This window comes from Phyllostomus discolor, chromosome 5, assembly GCF_004126475.2.
Source record: "Phyllostomus discolor isolate MPI-MPIP mPhyDis1 chromosome 5, mPhyDis1.pri.v3, whole genome shotgun sequence".
NCBI classification, from domain to species: domain Eukaryota; kingdom Metazoa; phylum Chordata; class Mammalia; order Chiroptera; family Phyllostomidae; genus Phyllostomus; species Phyllostomus discolor.
The window spans coordinates 141,637,163-141,651,646 of record NC_040907.2 but is presented as its reverse complement, the minus strand read 5'-3'; the positions used below and the strand labels follow the sequence as shown (position 1 = coordinate 141,651,646).

The 14,484-nt window shown below is 37.3% G+C and overlaps 1 protein-coding gene across 3 annotated transcripts in view; it reads left to right on the top strand.

The window, feature by feature from the left end:
• PRKG1 (protein kinase cGMP-dependent 1) overlaps positions 1–14,484 on the top strand; it is a 1,342,121-nt gene that overhangs the window by 330,639 nt on the left and 996,998 nt on the right. The gene's annotated exons all lie outside the window — the stretch shown is intronic.

Here is a 14,484-nt window from a genome sequence, read left to right as displayed (position 1 = left end):
TAATGTTACAGTGTCTAAATATCATAGTTGTATATAACAGATTGAACAATGGGAATTTTCTCCTTTCTTTGAAAATATCATTTTTTATTGTGTTTAAGGACCACTAGGATGGTGAAAACTACATAAAGTTTGTTAGATCTTGCTTTGGTTTCTTGAAAGCATTTGACCTATGAAACAAGTTATTCTGATGGTAGAAAGGAAATTATGTAAGTAAGCTTTTATTTGTTTCATGATTTTTATCAATGCAGTGCTTTTCATGTTTCTGTCTTCTATTGCTCCCAAGTTTAGTACAATGTGAATGGAAAATTAGGAGTATAGAATTTTCCTTGTTGATTTAGTCTGAGGCTCTAAATATTTAATGCCATTTTCTTCCACTTCATGATAAATACTAAACAGGAAATTCAGGGCACATGGAGCCAGCTGTGTTTATTCACCACTGGCTGCCCTTGGTCTTGCCTTTGTGAAAAGTCTTTTAGTTATAACTGACCTCCTCTAGCCATGGGCTGTTTTTTTTGATGACATGGATTCTAAAAAGGAAAAACACATGAGAAACTTTAGAAGATCATAAAACTTTTTATGTACTTGTACATCTTGACAAATAACTCTACACAATTATAGAATTTCATTTCATCATTTCTTTTACATTAATGCAAGCAGGCAAAATAATTCTTTTAATATCTATCTTACATGATCAGGCCCAATATCTATTTTATATATATTTTTCTTGCATGTTTCTTTTTTATTTTCTCAAGACACAATGGAAACAAATTTAGGAATAAAATCATGATAGAATGATTTTTCAGAAGATAACTTGAAACACAGTCACATTTTTGGATGACAGATTATTTAATATCTGGAACTGATGGGCAACTCGATGTCCCTTATCTGGCCGGGGTTGACATCCTAGAAGGTGAGCTGTGGTTGACGTCCTAACTCATGTATATAGAAACAGAAAGGAAAAGTCTTTGTCAGATCCCATAAAAAACCCAAGGCAATGACATATAGTCACCACATTCCAAGGGCAAGACCCAGGCCAGTATCAGGCCAATTAAAGGCTCAGAATCTCTGATAGACCGGAGATGGAAAGAGCAAGGAGAAAATGGAGTAGGATTCTGGATCATTTGTCAGTGAAGCAGAAGCACTTGCTGTTTAGCTTTATTACCCTTAGCCACCTTTTGTGTGATAAGGTTGGGCTGTGTTAAGATATCAATGGGAAGTGTTACTCTCTGTACCCTTTTGTTAAAGGGTCATGGCTGCTTGAAGGTCTTGTCATAATCCGGAAAAAACAAAGGTGAAGTTGGTTCTCAAAACCTGGAAAGTGTTGTCATGAAGGAAGAGACCCTTCAGAAAAGGGAAATTTGGTACCTCAAGCCTTTCTTTGAGGAGTATGCTGTGAACCTGATTTGAAGAGATTCAAGGAAAACTCTCTCCCTAGGAAAGGGGACTTCAGAAATCCATCTTTTTTCTTTTACAGAGTCACACCTTTAAGATACCCAGAGCAGCCTTGGTCATGTGGCTCAGTTGGTTGGAGAATCATCCCAGGTTCCATCCCCGGGCTGGGCTCCAACAAACCTAAGTTGTGGATTTGATCTCTGGTTGGGCCGTGTATGAGAAGGCAACCAGCTAATGTTTATCTCTTATATCAGCGTGTCTCTCTTTCTCCACCTCCCATCTAAAATCAATTTAAAAAGACATATTTGGGGATAAGGATTCCAAAAACAGATACACAGAGTAAACTGAACTTCTAGATGGCATATGTCTTTCATGACATAAAAGCCATTGAGAAGATGACTGTGGTGGCGCGGCAAAGTGCATTTCGTGGAACGCTGGGAGCTGATCCTGACTGCTGTCATTCTCCTCACTCTCATTTCAGATGCACACCTCTGTCCATCACGTCTGCCTTTGTACTGCATGCTCCCGTATGTCTTCTGTTCATTTAAATTGTACTCTGGTTGCTGAGGAACTGAAAGCATCATAGTGATCATGGGTCAGTATTTTGTAGATGTCAGAACTGAAACTTGAGAGCGGCTCCCTGGCCAAGGTCATACAGCAGTGTGTGTGGCAGAGTGAGGGGACAGTCTCTTGATGATACCTTGCTCTTCATGTAAACAAAAACAAACGGGAAATCTTAGCTTTTTACTCAAGACTCAGTTCCCATGTTCCTCTTCAAAAAAAGAAATTTCTTACTGTGTAACCAGGTCATTGGTTTGAGTCCAGGCTGAACTGCCCACCTCCTCTGTAACCATGAGCAAGTCCTTGGTCTCCATCACCTCAGTGTTCTAATGGTAACATAGTGAAAATAACTGCTCATAGGGGTAAGAACTTCAAATCAGCCAATATTCCTGAGATACAAAGAATAGTGCCAGGCTGCATATGTGCTCGGTAAGGATAAGTTGTCATTACTGTTACTCTTCTTAATCACACTTTCTTCCCCATTTTATATTTTTCTTGAATACCACACAGATAGCACTCATTTTCTAGGTATTTTTCTTAGATTGTTAGTTTATCACAGTTTTTTGGTCCCACATAAGTATTTCAGAGTAGGGATTTAGTCCTGTATTCCTTTTTGCACCTTCATGGGCCTTGGCATTATGTTTGATGCAAAATAAAAATTCTGTAAGTACTATTTTTTTTCCTGCTGGTTGTTATTAAGATAAATAGGTTTCTAATAGTTGCAATTCTGACCAACTTTTAGACGTTCTTAAAGAAAATGCCAATTAAAATATGGAAGGATTGTAATATGCCATTGCCCTGTGAAAAAAGCAAAGACCACTGCACGCTCATAGCATTTGAAGGTACATTAAAAATGCCCTTGTAATACATGTTTTAGGGACAGTGGGTCAGAGGCCAGGATATTGTGCATCACTACTATGGCCATTATGTGACACACCGCCAAACCAGTATTGATACCATAATGATATGAATAGTATTTACTCATGGCCCTGAATTTTGGACACTGTTTTAGTAGGAAACATTTTAAATTTCTGTTCTTGGGTACGCATTAGAATTGCTTGGGAAGGTTTTTTTTTTTTAAAACTTGAGATATAATGGATATATAACATTGTATTAGTTTTAGGGGTACAACTTTATGTTTTGATATATGTATATTGTGAAATGATTACAAGTTTAGTTTATATCCATCACCACAGTTCCAATGATTTTGTGTGTATATGGTGAGACTAGTTGTTTTCTTCTGTCTTTTTACAGTCAAGAATTTGAAGATTCCAAGTTTTCTGACTTTTATAGATCAAAGAAAAGTCTATGTTCTTATTAAGGACAAAAATAGGTATATTGGTAAGAATAATGTAGGCAACTAAATTAAAGAAACAACAAGGTCTGTAGGCATAACTTTAGCCATTTTTCTTAAGGTGCTAGTGACTTCCTAAAAGTGAGTGGGGTGGTGAAGAATGTTACTTCTGCCATGTTGCCCATGGAGTTTATTCTATTTAGTTTTAATTTTAAGGCTCTAAAACCTGTATCTATAAACAGTAAAAGCAGAGGTTTCATAAAAAAAAAACTCTTGGGCCATAGTTTATTCATTCATTCAACAAACATGTATTGAATACCTATTACATACAAGGTCCCATTTGAGGATATCAGCCTGAGCCAGGTAGCTTTTCTGCATAGTCACCAACACAGATGAGATTAAATTAAAAGGTGAGTGTAGAATTGGAATTAAAAGGAGAATCAGACTAACATATTAACAAGTGGTTACATATTGAGAGCGTGTGTTGGACCCTATGCTGTATGCTCCATATTTATTTATTAGCTCACTTCATCCACACAGCTCTGTGAGGGTGGCTTATTGGGCCCATTAATGATGAGGAAACTGAAGGTCAAAGTTCTGTAATGACTTACCTAAGGCTACCCAAGTAATAATAGGCAGGATTAGGATTTCAACCCAGATTTTCTGGATCTTTGGCCAGCATCCTACCACACACAAGTCTTTCCCGTGTTGTTGCTATGTGAATGTGAGAGGAACAAATGAAATGAAAGATGTAATATAGCAATTGTGATGCCAGGCATGTTATGTATAGACAGTGATAAGTATTATACTTATGATGTTCAAGCTGCTCAGCTAACCTCCTGCCCCTTTCAGTGCCTCACCTAGTATCCTTGCTGCAGTTCTTTGGCTGGGAAGTCCAAGATCAAGGGCCCAGCAGGGTTGCATTCTCTGGCAAGGGCCTTTTTCCTGATTCTGAGCTGGTGCCCTTTCTGTGTCCTCTTCTGGTGGAAGAAACTAGGGATCTCTGTGGGGTCTCCTCAGTAAGGGGCTATTCCCATGGATGAGGGTTTCAGCATCATGACCCATGGGCCAGGGGTTGGACACCCCTGAATCATACGACAGTGAAGTTAGATTTAATTTTATTCCTTATTTGAATTCATATAATTTTTAACTGTGAGACTGACAATAGTGATGATGATGATGAAGATAATGATAGTTTCTTGAGATTTACTAATGGCCATGTACTATGCTAAATGCTTTTAAATCCATTATCTTACTTAATCCTCATAGCATTCTGCATTCTGAGTACTATTATTATCCCCATTTTGTAGTCAATAAAACTGAGGTTTAAAGAGATAAAGTAATTTGACCAAGTCATGCAAGCAGAAGAGCAACTGCTAGAACCCAGTGAGTGAGAAAACAGTGCCTCAATTTAGGAAGGAACTCATACATTTGATGAGTTAGGTAAAGTGTGTTATATCCCTCAGACACAATGAGTTATTTTAGCCTTCTTACTAAAATGTGGGATCCATTGTAGTACCTTAAGTGAATTGTGAGTAAAGTATTAGTCTGTGCCTTGTACTCTATGGGATCTGCAGTGTCAGATGTTAATTTCCAGAATTTCTTCACCTGACTGGTGGTTAATCCTATGCACTACAGCCATACAGATACCCTGAAAAACTGTCCATTTCCTTCTAATTCCTTCTAATGTACTATTAAGCCATTTTGCTTTATTTTAAAAACCATTCAGTATGTATATGTCCAGTAGTTCTATATGGGAAATAGAGGATAGAATTATTTTCTTCCAAAAATAAAGTATGCATTTAAAGATCATCAATTTTATTTGCTGTTTTGAGGTAGAGTCCAAAATACTTAATGGAAGAGGGAGGACTGCACAAGCTTTGTTAATGTCCTTAATCTTTCTGCACTTCATTTTTCTTTTCTGTAAACAAGAGTGGGTTGAAATGAGTTTCTTTGCAACTTTGAAACTCTAGGCCTCATTGCAAGATGTTTTGATTCATATATGTGACTACTTTGGAATAATAAATCTCAATAAAAATAATGTAGTTAGGACGTTTACTTAAAATTTTATTTTAAAATATCTCAAGGCTTAATAACCTGCTCCCCTAAATTAGAAATGTTGCAAGGGAATTAGGAAAATGAGCCTGGGGGAAAGCAATCTGATTAGAACATTCTATATTGCAGTAAAAAGCCTGTTAAATATTTTACCTTGTAGAGAGATTTTCATCTTAAAAGGAAAATGTTTATTAACTCAAATTACTTCTGATTTAATGAATTATCAGTCAATATGATACAGTAAAAATTTCAATATCCTGTGAAAGGGGATTTGTTGGGAGCAGGAGGATTTGGGGAGATGAAGCTAATAGCATCACTTAGACAAGCTATTCATATCTGAAAGTCTGCTTTGAAGTCCATTCATTATTTTACTCCATCTCATTTGTTTATCAAGTATTTGTTGAAAACATCTGTTTTGTAATAGGCCTGTAGTTTAGTGGAAGAAATTAAGTGTACCAGCCATTGTTATATAGCTATTTAATGCTAGAATAAGACTAAAGTCAGGGTTCTTGGTGAGCCAAAGGACATCTAACTTCACTGTTGTTTACCCTGTAAGGATCATTGAGTCCTTCCCGGGGAACTTCATGCTTAAGTTAGGTTTCAAAGACATGTAGGAGTTAACCTAGACTCGTGCCCAGTGATTATGAGTTGAATGATAGAAATGGTAAAGAAGGAAGTCAGGAGGCAAAAAAGAGAGCATGACAATTTTGGGAATGTACCTTAAGCATCGGGTACTTTTTTCAGTGTGGCTCAGAAGTCACATGCATCAGAGTCACCTGGAGGTAGTATTAAATATGTAAGTATCTGGGTCTCACCCTATACCCACTGAGCCAGGATAGGGTAAGGTCCAGGGATCTTGGCCTTTTTAATAAGCATTGAGTCTCAGGTGATATGTATGATACAATTTAAGAACCACTAACACAAAATTTATATTAGAGAGTGATTGAAGGTGAAGAAAAACTGGGACAGGGTCAGATCATGACAAGCATTAAATTACTCGCTAGGGACTCCGCCATGATGTTAAATGAAGTGTCACTTTATTTGCATTTTGTCATCCTCTGCTTTGAAACCATCAGTTTCCTACATGGTAAACTCCAGTGCTTTACAGATATGGCCTTGGCAGAAGTTCTGAGTCTTCTATAGGAAATGTTGGTTTTTAAGTTAGATGCTCATAAGTTAAGGGGACTGTACTTTGGGGTGAAAGACTAACTTCCAAAGTCAAACCTCTAACCATTCTATTCTTATTCCCAAACCCAGCTTCTCTGTGGCTGTTCACCAGAGATCACATTGCAAATTCTCATAGTTTGCATTAATCTCACTCTGTTTTATCCATCCATCCACATTGCTGCTCAACCCCTAATTCCAGCCAGCCAACCTGCATAGTTGTGCATCCAGTCATGAGACAGACTGGGAGGGAGGGAGGACGCAGATTGACAAGTATTCCAAAGGGAAGTCAAATCCAAAAACTTCTCTCAGAGACTCCTTCCAGGGCTGGTCAGGTATGCTGTCCTTGTGAATCATTCAGAATAAAAATGGAGTGCTTTCTACTTATCCTTAGTAGTATTAAAATAGAACCTTTACATGCAATTCAAATTCATTACTTTTATATTATCTTTCTATATTTTGCTCAATCCTCCACACTCTAACCCCTGCCCCCTCCCCCACCAGAAGGGTCAGTCTGCTCTCTGTGTATGGGTCTGTCTCATTTTGGTTTTCAGATCAATTTATTCATTAGATTCCACATATGAGTGAAATCATTTAGTGTTTGTCTTTCTCTGACTGGCTTATTTCACTCTGCATAATGTGCTCCAGGTCCATCCATGCTTTTGTAAAGCGTAGACTTTTCTTCATTTCCATGGCTGAGTAATATTCCATTATGCGAATATTCCATAGTTGTTCTATCCACTCATCTACTGATGGACACTTGGGCTGCCTCCATATATTTGCATTTGTAAATAACACTACAATGAACATAGGGGTGCTTCTGTTCTTTGGAATTTGTGTTTTGGGATCCTTCAGATATATTCCCAGAAGTAGGATAGCTGGGTCAAAAGGCAGATCCATTTTTAATTTTTTGAGATATCTCCATAGTGTTTTCCACAGTGGCTGCCACAGTCTGCATTCCCTCCAACAGTGCAGAAGGGTTCCCCTTTCCGTGGGCATGGACCACAAGAGAGGAGATTGCAGGGGGATGGGAGGTATAAGGGAACTAATTGGTAATAGAAGAAATACAGTAAAGTCTTTTGAAAACATAAATAAATAAATAAATAAAAACAAAAAATAAAACATCTGTATTTTTTACTCAGATATAAAGCTCAAATTAAGTTAATTTAAAATAAATTATTTTTCTATATTTAAGTATATTATAACATATTCATGGTATAACAAGAGTATTCTTTTTATCTTTTGGTAATAACATATGTGAGATTGTATTTAAGAAATCATATCTAATACTCTATAAATTATAGTGCATTTGGGTACACAATAAAAGGTTAATATTTAGTATCAGCGTTTAAAATTAAAAAAAAATATAGCCAAGTTTCTGTGTTCAGATTTTTAGGGAGTTTTGGTCTTCTCTTGAATAATAAAACTTCTAATCCTTCATTTTAGCCATGATGTGTTTTGTGGGGTTTTTTTGTTTTGTTTTGTTTTGTTTTTGGTAGAAGTGATTTCAGAAGTCCTGGGTCTGTCTGTCTCTCTCTGGGTTACATGGAATGAGAAAATGTGTCTTTGCTCAGAGTAAGTGTCATATTTTAGCAATTTCCTGTGTGTGTGTCCAAACCAGCTCTGTGCATGTTCATCCACTCAGGAAACCCACAGTCTTCACCTTGGGCTTCAGAAATTGATAGAACCATTTGGAAAACAAGGTACTGTATTAAAAAAAAAAAACAAAAACCCTCAATTCAGATAGATCTAAATTTGTTTCTTGGGCTTCTGAGCCACTGATGAGGACATCTTCTTCATCAGTTGATGCTTGCGTGAGTTATCTCTGTACTACCACTAAGTGCCTTTGAATTGCACGCATTCATCCCTGAGGCAGGTCAGTGTTACTAGCATTTAAACTGTCTCCTTACTTCACTTCAAACATTAGTTTTCAGTTTTCCACTTCTTTGGCTGTTTAGTCAAATGAATTAAAGATGAATAATTACTGGCTTTGTTCCTATAGTTACAAGTGCCACATTCTGACAACTTCAGAAATAAGGTTGGCTATTTTGGGCTTTCTTTGTTTACACTCTTTAAAAGCAAGGATGGGCTATGTATTTTATTTTCTTTAATTAGTCAATAATTCCTAAGTAAGAGATAAATCATAGTGTTCTGAAGAATAAATTAGGGCTCAAATAAGGTCATTTTAAGGTTGGCATCAATGTTAACTTTAGGAAATCAGATGATATCTTAGTTTTCCATTCCTTTAAAGACAACATTAGTTTGGATATATAATTTCTTTTCTATCTTTTAGGAAAGTATGGCAGGTCTTAGGCATTTCTCCTGAAGGAGATAAATGTGCTGACAGCAACAGAACAGTAAGAAGTTGCTGTGCTACTAAATCAACTTTGGGCTAATGTTTATTAAGTATGCAAGGTGTGCTGGGCACTGTGATAGGAGCTGGAGATAAAAGTGTTATAGAAAATATAATTCTGTGATGACTTTACTTTCTAGGTCTTGGTTAGACTAGGGAACACATTTCTACCTGCACTGCAGTGGAATTACAACTCAGACGACGCTGCAGTTTTGCAAACTCCAAATTTTCTACTGCATATCTAAAAAGTAAGGAGAGAGAAGAGAACAATCCTTGCCACTATTGTGAAGGGGAGACCATAAACTGGCCTGTGGTAGGACAAAGTCGGTATTTAGCACTGTTGTCTCTTCAGGAGGTTAGAAGCATTCTTTATCCCCCCAAAGGGTTAGTTGTATGAATCATGTCAAAAACTAATGGTGGGGGCGGGGTAGGGAGAAGAAGATATATATATATATATATATATATATATATATATATATATATGTGGGGGGGGCTATATAATTTACATTTATTTATGTTTTAAATACTTTTCAGATAATGTGAACACATGCAGTCAATTCTGTTCACTCTACATATGCATTTCTAAAAATCACTACATTATATAAATTTCACAAAAACAATGACAGAGCTATGGGACAAATGGGGTTAGGAACACAATATTCAAAACCTTCAGTTAGATAGAAACCAAGTAAAAATGGTAGAATACCTTTTTTTTGCATGTTGATTGGTCAATAAATACAGAAATGCTATGATAATTTGGTAGTTTACCTCTATAAAGACCTGAAGTTTGTTAGTGGAAGTGAGTGTCAGGAATATTTCAGCTTATGAATTATTGTGGAATTGCACAGAAAATTTTAATTCTAGATGTGGATAGGTGTGATTCATAACACACTAAGGTGACTGGTGAATTTTAAGGTATGTGCGTGTGTGTTTTTTGCACTCTTCCAAAGCTCAGTTCAACTGGGTGTAGTTTTCTGCAGAGCTGTACAGAAGGAAGTGTGAAATTTGCTTCATGCTTAAGTTGTTTCCTAACATATGAATTGCAGTGAAATAGATTTGCATTTTATAACAAGCATGATACATACTAAGGTAGTAGTATAAAATGATAACTCTTTTCTCTCAAAGTACTCCAGCTATATTTTGATTTTGGTACATATGTTGTGATTACTTATATGTATTTTCTCAATTAGATGGTAAACTCTTTGAGGGCAAAGGTCATCTCTGATAACAGCTGTGAATTCTGTAATACCTAGCAAGGTTATTTACTCATAAAAAATCATTACAAACACCCGTGGATTGAATAGTATTAAATGTGTCAGAAATTGAGGCATAGATGAATAGATTTCAAGAAAATAAGAAAGGAACATTTCAAAAAGGAGATAAAACATATGATGGTCTGTTTTGGGAAATTGTGTTTGTAATGGGGTTGTAATAGAACCCATAGAACTGAGGTGCAGATATGTAGAAATATATTCACTATGTATACTCAGAGCAAATTATTTAAAGGCCATTTACCCTTTGTATACTTTTTCTAGGGTAGCCAGGTTGAAATGAAATACAGGGCTCTTTGACAGAAGTAATGAGTAAGAAGGAGAAGCTCAAGAAGTAGGTTTGGGAGGCAGAGTGCGACAGCATTTCTTGGATAAATATTGGGTTCCAATGTGTATCATGGAGTCTTCTCGAAGCTGTTGTGAAGGAAAAGACAGACGTAAGAGTTTTGAGTGCCTTTGCCTTCATTTTAAATTTAGATTATTTTGTTGATAAAACACATGATTCCCTGGCCACTAAGAAGAAATGTTTGTAAGTCGGCAGCCATGATTTTGAGCAGGGTAAGTGGGATCATTGTGAGGGTGGAATGATGCTGCCTACTGATGTATCATTTTTCATTTATTACTCACTGATCCAAAGATGATCTCGACTAGGAATATGATTGACTACAGCTAAGAGACTCTCTTGGGGCTTACAGAGAAAGATTTGGCTCCTTCTGTAAATATTTATTGCCATAATCAGCAGTTTAATGGGGTCACTAGTAGACATTCTATTCTTAAGAGTGAAAATAATCACTTTCATCAAAAATTGCCCTCAATATTTTCACTAACGTTCATCTTAAATCTCTAAGAGTGACGAACTGTTCAATTTTTCATGGGTATGAATCAATTTTAAATGAAATGCACTAGTTTAAACTTAATAGTGACTACAAAAATTTATTTTATTTTTATCACTGTTCTATTTTTTATGCTATTACAGTTGTCCCAATTTCCCCCCTTTGCCCCGCTCCACTCAGCCCGCCCCCCTACTTCCATAGTCAATCCCTACACCAGTGTCCAAGTCCATGGGTCCTTCATATATCTTTGACTAATCTCTTCACTTTCTCTCGGTCAGCCTCCACCTTCCTCCTTCCCTCTTACCGCTAGTGATCTATTCCTGGTTCTGTGATCAAAAAGTTATTTTAAATCAGGTAACTGCAATATAACAATCCCATGTGCTTTTCTTTCTGTTTGCTTATTCATTTACCTGGGGAAGGGTAAGTGCTGTGGACTAACTATGTCCCAATTCTTACACTGAAATCTAATCCCCATTGTGATGGTGGCTGGGGGTGGAGTGCTTGGGAAGTGATTATTCCATGAGGCTGGAGCCCTCATAAATGAGGTTAGTGCCCTTATAAGTAGGAACCAGAGAGCTAGCTTCCCACTTTTCACCCTGAGATAATATAACAAGAAATAAGATATTTGCAATCCCCCAAAAGACCCTCCCAGAAATCAGTCATGCTTGTTATTTTACTCTAACTTCCAGCATCCAGAACTGTTTGAAATAAATTTCTATTGTTTACAAGCCACCCGGTATATGGTACTTTGAGATAGCAGCCCTAAGATAGTAAATGACCAGGTGGCTCTTTTTAAGACTATACTAATGTACTTCAAACATAAGAATAGAGTATAACTTCTTTTCAACTGCTACTTACTGAGCATCTACTATTGGCTCTGAGCTACTAGAGGTGTAATTGGGGACTCTGTAGCAGGTGATGTATGTGTATTCTCCATACTTTTATGGGGTGGGTACACCTATCTCCCAGCTGTTGTGCATGTTAGTTGTTAATGTTTTCCACTTTTGTTCTTCAAAGTATTGCCTGTGGCTTATAGGAGGTCCCTAGTCCGGAGAGGCCTGGGAAGCTACAAACCTCTCCAAAGGTGGCCTGTGGCCAATAGTGGCGGATGCAGTGTATAATAGCCCAGCTTTCTCACCTCCGATGCAACAAGTCTGTGGTGCATTCTCTGTTTCAGAGCTCCTATGGGATGAGGCTGAAGCTCCACTTGCCTTGAAACAACATCTTTGCCTAGCCCCTCCAATGTTTATCTTGCTTTCTTCACAGCCCCTACATTCCCCTGAGGGCACTGCTTCAGGACTGTCCAGAAGGTATCCAGCCATGCAATATGAAAAATAGACGTTTATTGAAGAAGATATAAGATAAAAGAGACATTGTACATAGGACAATGGTGTCTTTGTCCCCTTCAAATTAGGCACCTTGGGACCTCACACAGTTCTCCCAATCACCATCAGCTGCCCTGTTGCATTTTCCTGAATCTCATCAATGGTCTGAAATCTCCTCTTCAAAGGTGATTTTAGTTTTAGGAGAAGCCAGGAGTTGCAGGATAATAAATCTGGGCTGCAGGGGGACTGAATCACCTGGATGATTTGATATTTTGTCAAAAAAATCTCTGTACAAGATGTGATGCATGAGTGGGCAAGTGTTGTTGTGATGAAGCTGCCAGTCACCACTTGCCCATAGTGGTGGCTTTCTGAATCATTTGAATAGTTTCCATGGAGGAATGCTCAAACTTAACACAAGATTTGATGCAAGTTTGTTGCTCTACTCACCCAGTCATTTTGAATGTGACAGCCACACGGTACACGTGCTCACCCAATGGCATCTACCTCCCCTCACTGTACTCAGTGAAGTCATCATTGTTCATATATGTGCATTCCTGTCCGCTTTCCTTGGCTGCTAGCTTATATTGATGTCATGCAAACCCTTCTCAAATTAACAATGGCCAGACTTTCTGGACAGACCTCATATTTCTTACAGGAATCCCTGTCTCAGTCTCTGCCTCAAGGAAACCCCACTGAAGACAGATACAGAGAAAAACAAGTCACAGGCTGTTTTCAGGGAATGCATAATTTAATATAAGAGTAGATCAAATTTGCAAATAATTTAAGCTACAGCATAATATGACTTAAATGAGATACAAGAATAGTGCTGTGGGAATTGGGAGACCTTCTGTAGATAAGTTATGTAGGCAATGTAAAACCCTTGAAGGAAGAAAACTTAAGGTTTGTTTAGGAATTACATTTTTCCATTTGGGGAATAAGTGGGAAGTAATGATGAGGCCATGTTTCTGTATGCCTAGGAAGTTAGGGAAAGGTGTTCCTTCTTACTTTGAAAGGCAATTAGAAAATGATTGGGTATTCACATCACAGTGAATGTGTTAGAACTGTAGTTAACATATATCTGGATGATTATGTGGAATAAATTTAGGTGGTGGAAAATAGGAATTGAAGAGACCAGTAATAAGGCTAATAGTCAAATGAGAAAAAAAAAATGATATTCCACAGTGACAATGAGGGGAGAAATAGACTGGAGAGAAACTTCGGAAGTAGAAGTGACAGGACTTAGCCAGTAATTGAATATGTAGAGCAAGGGAGAGAGAGGAAGAACAGTGACTCAGAGTTTATAGGCCTGAGTGGTGACCTCTTACTTTCCCAGAGGTGGAATTGTTGCCTTCAAAATTACGCACATTAAAAAGCAATGTGTTATAAATGCCAACACTCAGTTTCATTCCTCTTTAAAAACCTGTGCCAATTTATTGGTAGGAGGAATGATATCTCAACATTATTTTTATTCTAAAAATTATAAATGAGGTTGAAAATATTATCTAGGTTTTGTCAGCTGCGTCTGGGCTGAAAGAGGTAAGCAAACACTTCTTGTATGATCGTGTTTGCATCTCGTCCTTGAATTTGGAGTAGTTCTTGCTGCATGTAATTTAATGCTATGTTACTAGGCCTATGATGATTTATGACAGGATTTCATTCAGACTGTTTTGTGACTACAAGCCAAGAGGAAATGAGATGGACAAATGGAATTTTCTATGAAATAGAAACAGCTCAGCAGTTTATGTAGTGATGCTAAAGAAAAACCTTACCTATTCATCCTTGGTTTAGAAAGGTTTGGGGACAAAAGACCTGGGTTTGAATCCTGGCTCCATCAACAGCTTGTTTTGCCTACTTAGACAAACTGCTCAAACTCTGTGGGTGTCAGTTTTCAAATCAGTAAGACATACTTTTTCCAAAGTGTTGTTCTAAGAGACAATTGCAATAATAGGAATAGTTCTTCCTTAGACTTATAACATGAATGTTGGTAGATTTTATTCTTACTAGCCTTACCTCCTCAAGAGCAAAAACTATTTTTTTATATTTCATTTCCCCAGCATCTTTCCTGGCACATAGTAACTGTTTGTTAAAGCTGTCAAATGGATGAATGGATGAAGTTTTGCCTTGGGTGATATAAGTGATATTTTTCACTCTCCTTTGCTTTCTGCAATAAGAAACAGAAAGAAGAGGTATATTATGAGCTTTTTTGTTATTATAAGCTATTTTGTTCTACATCTGT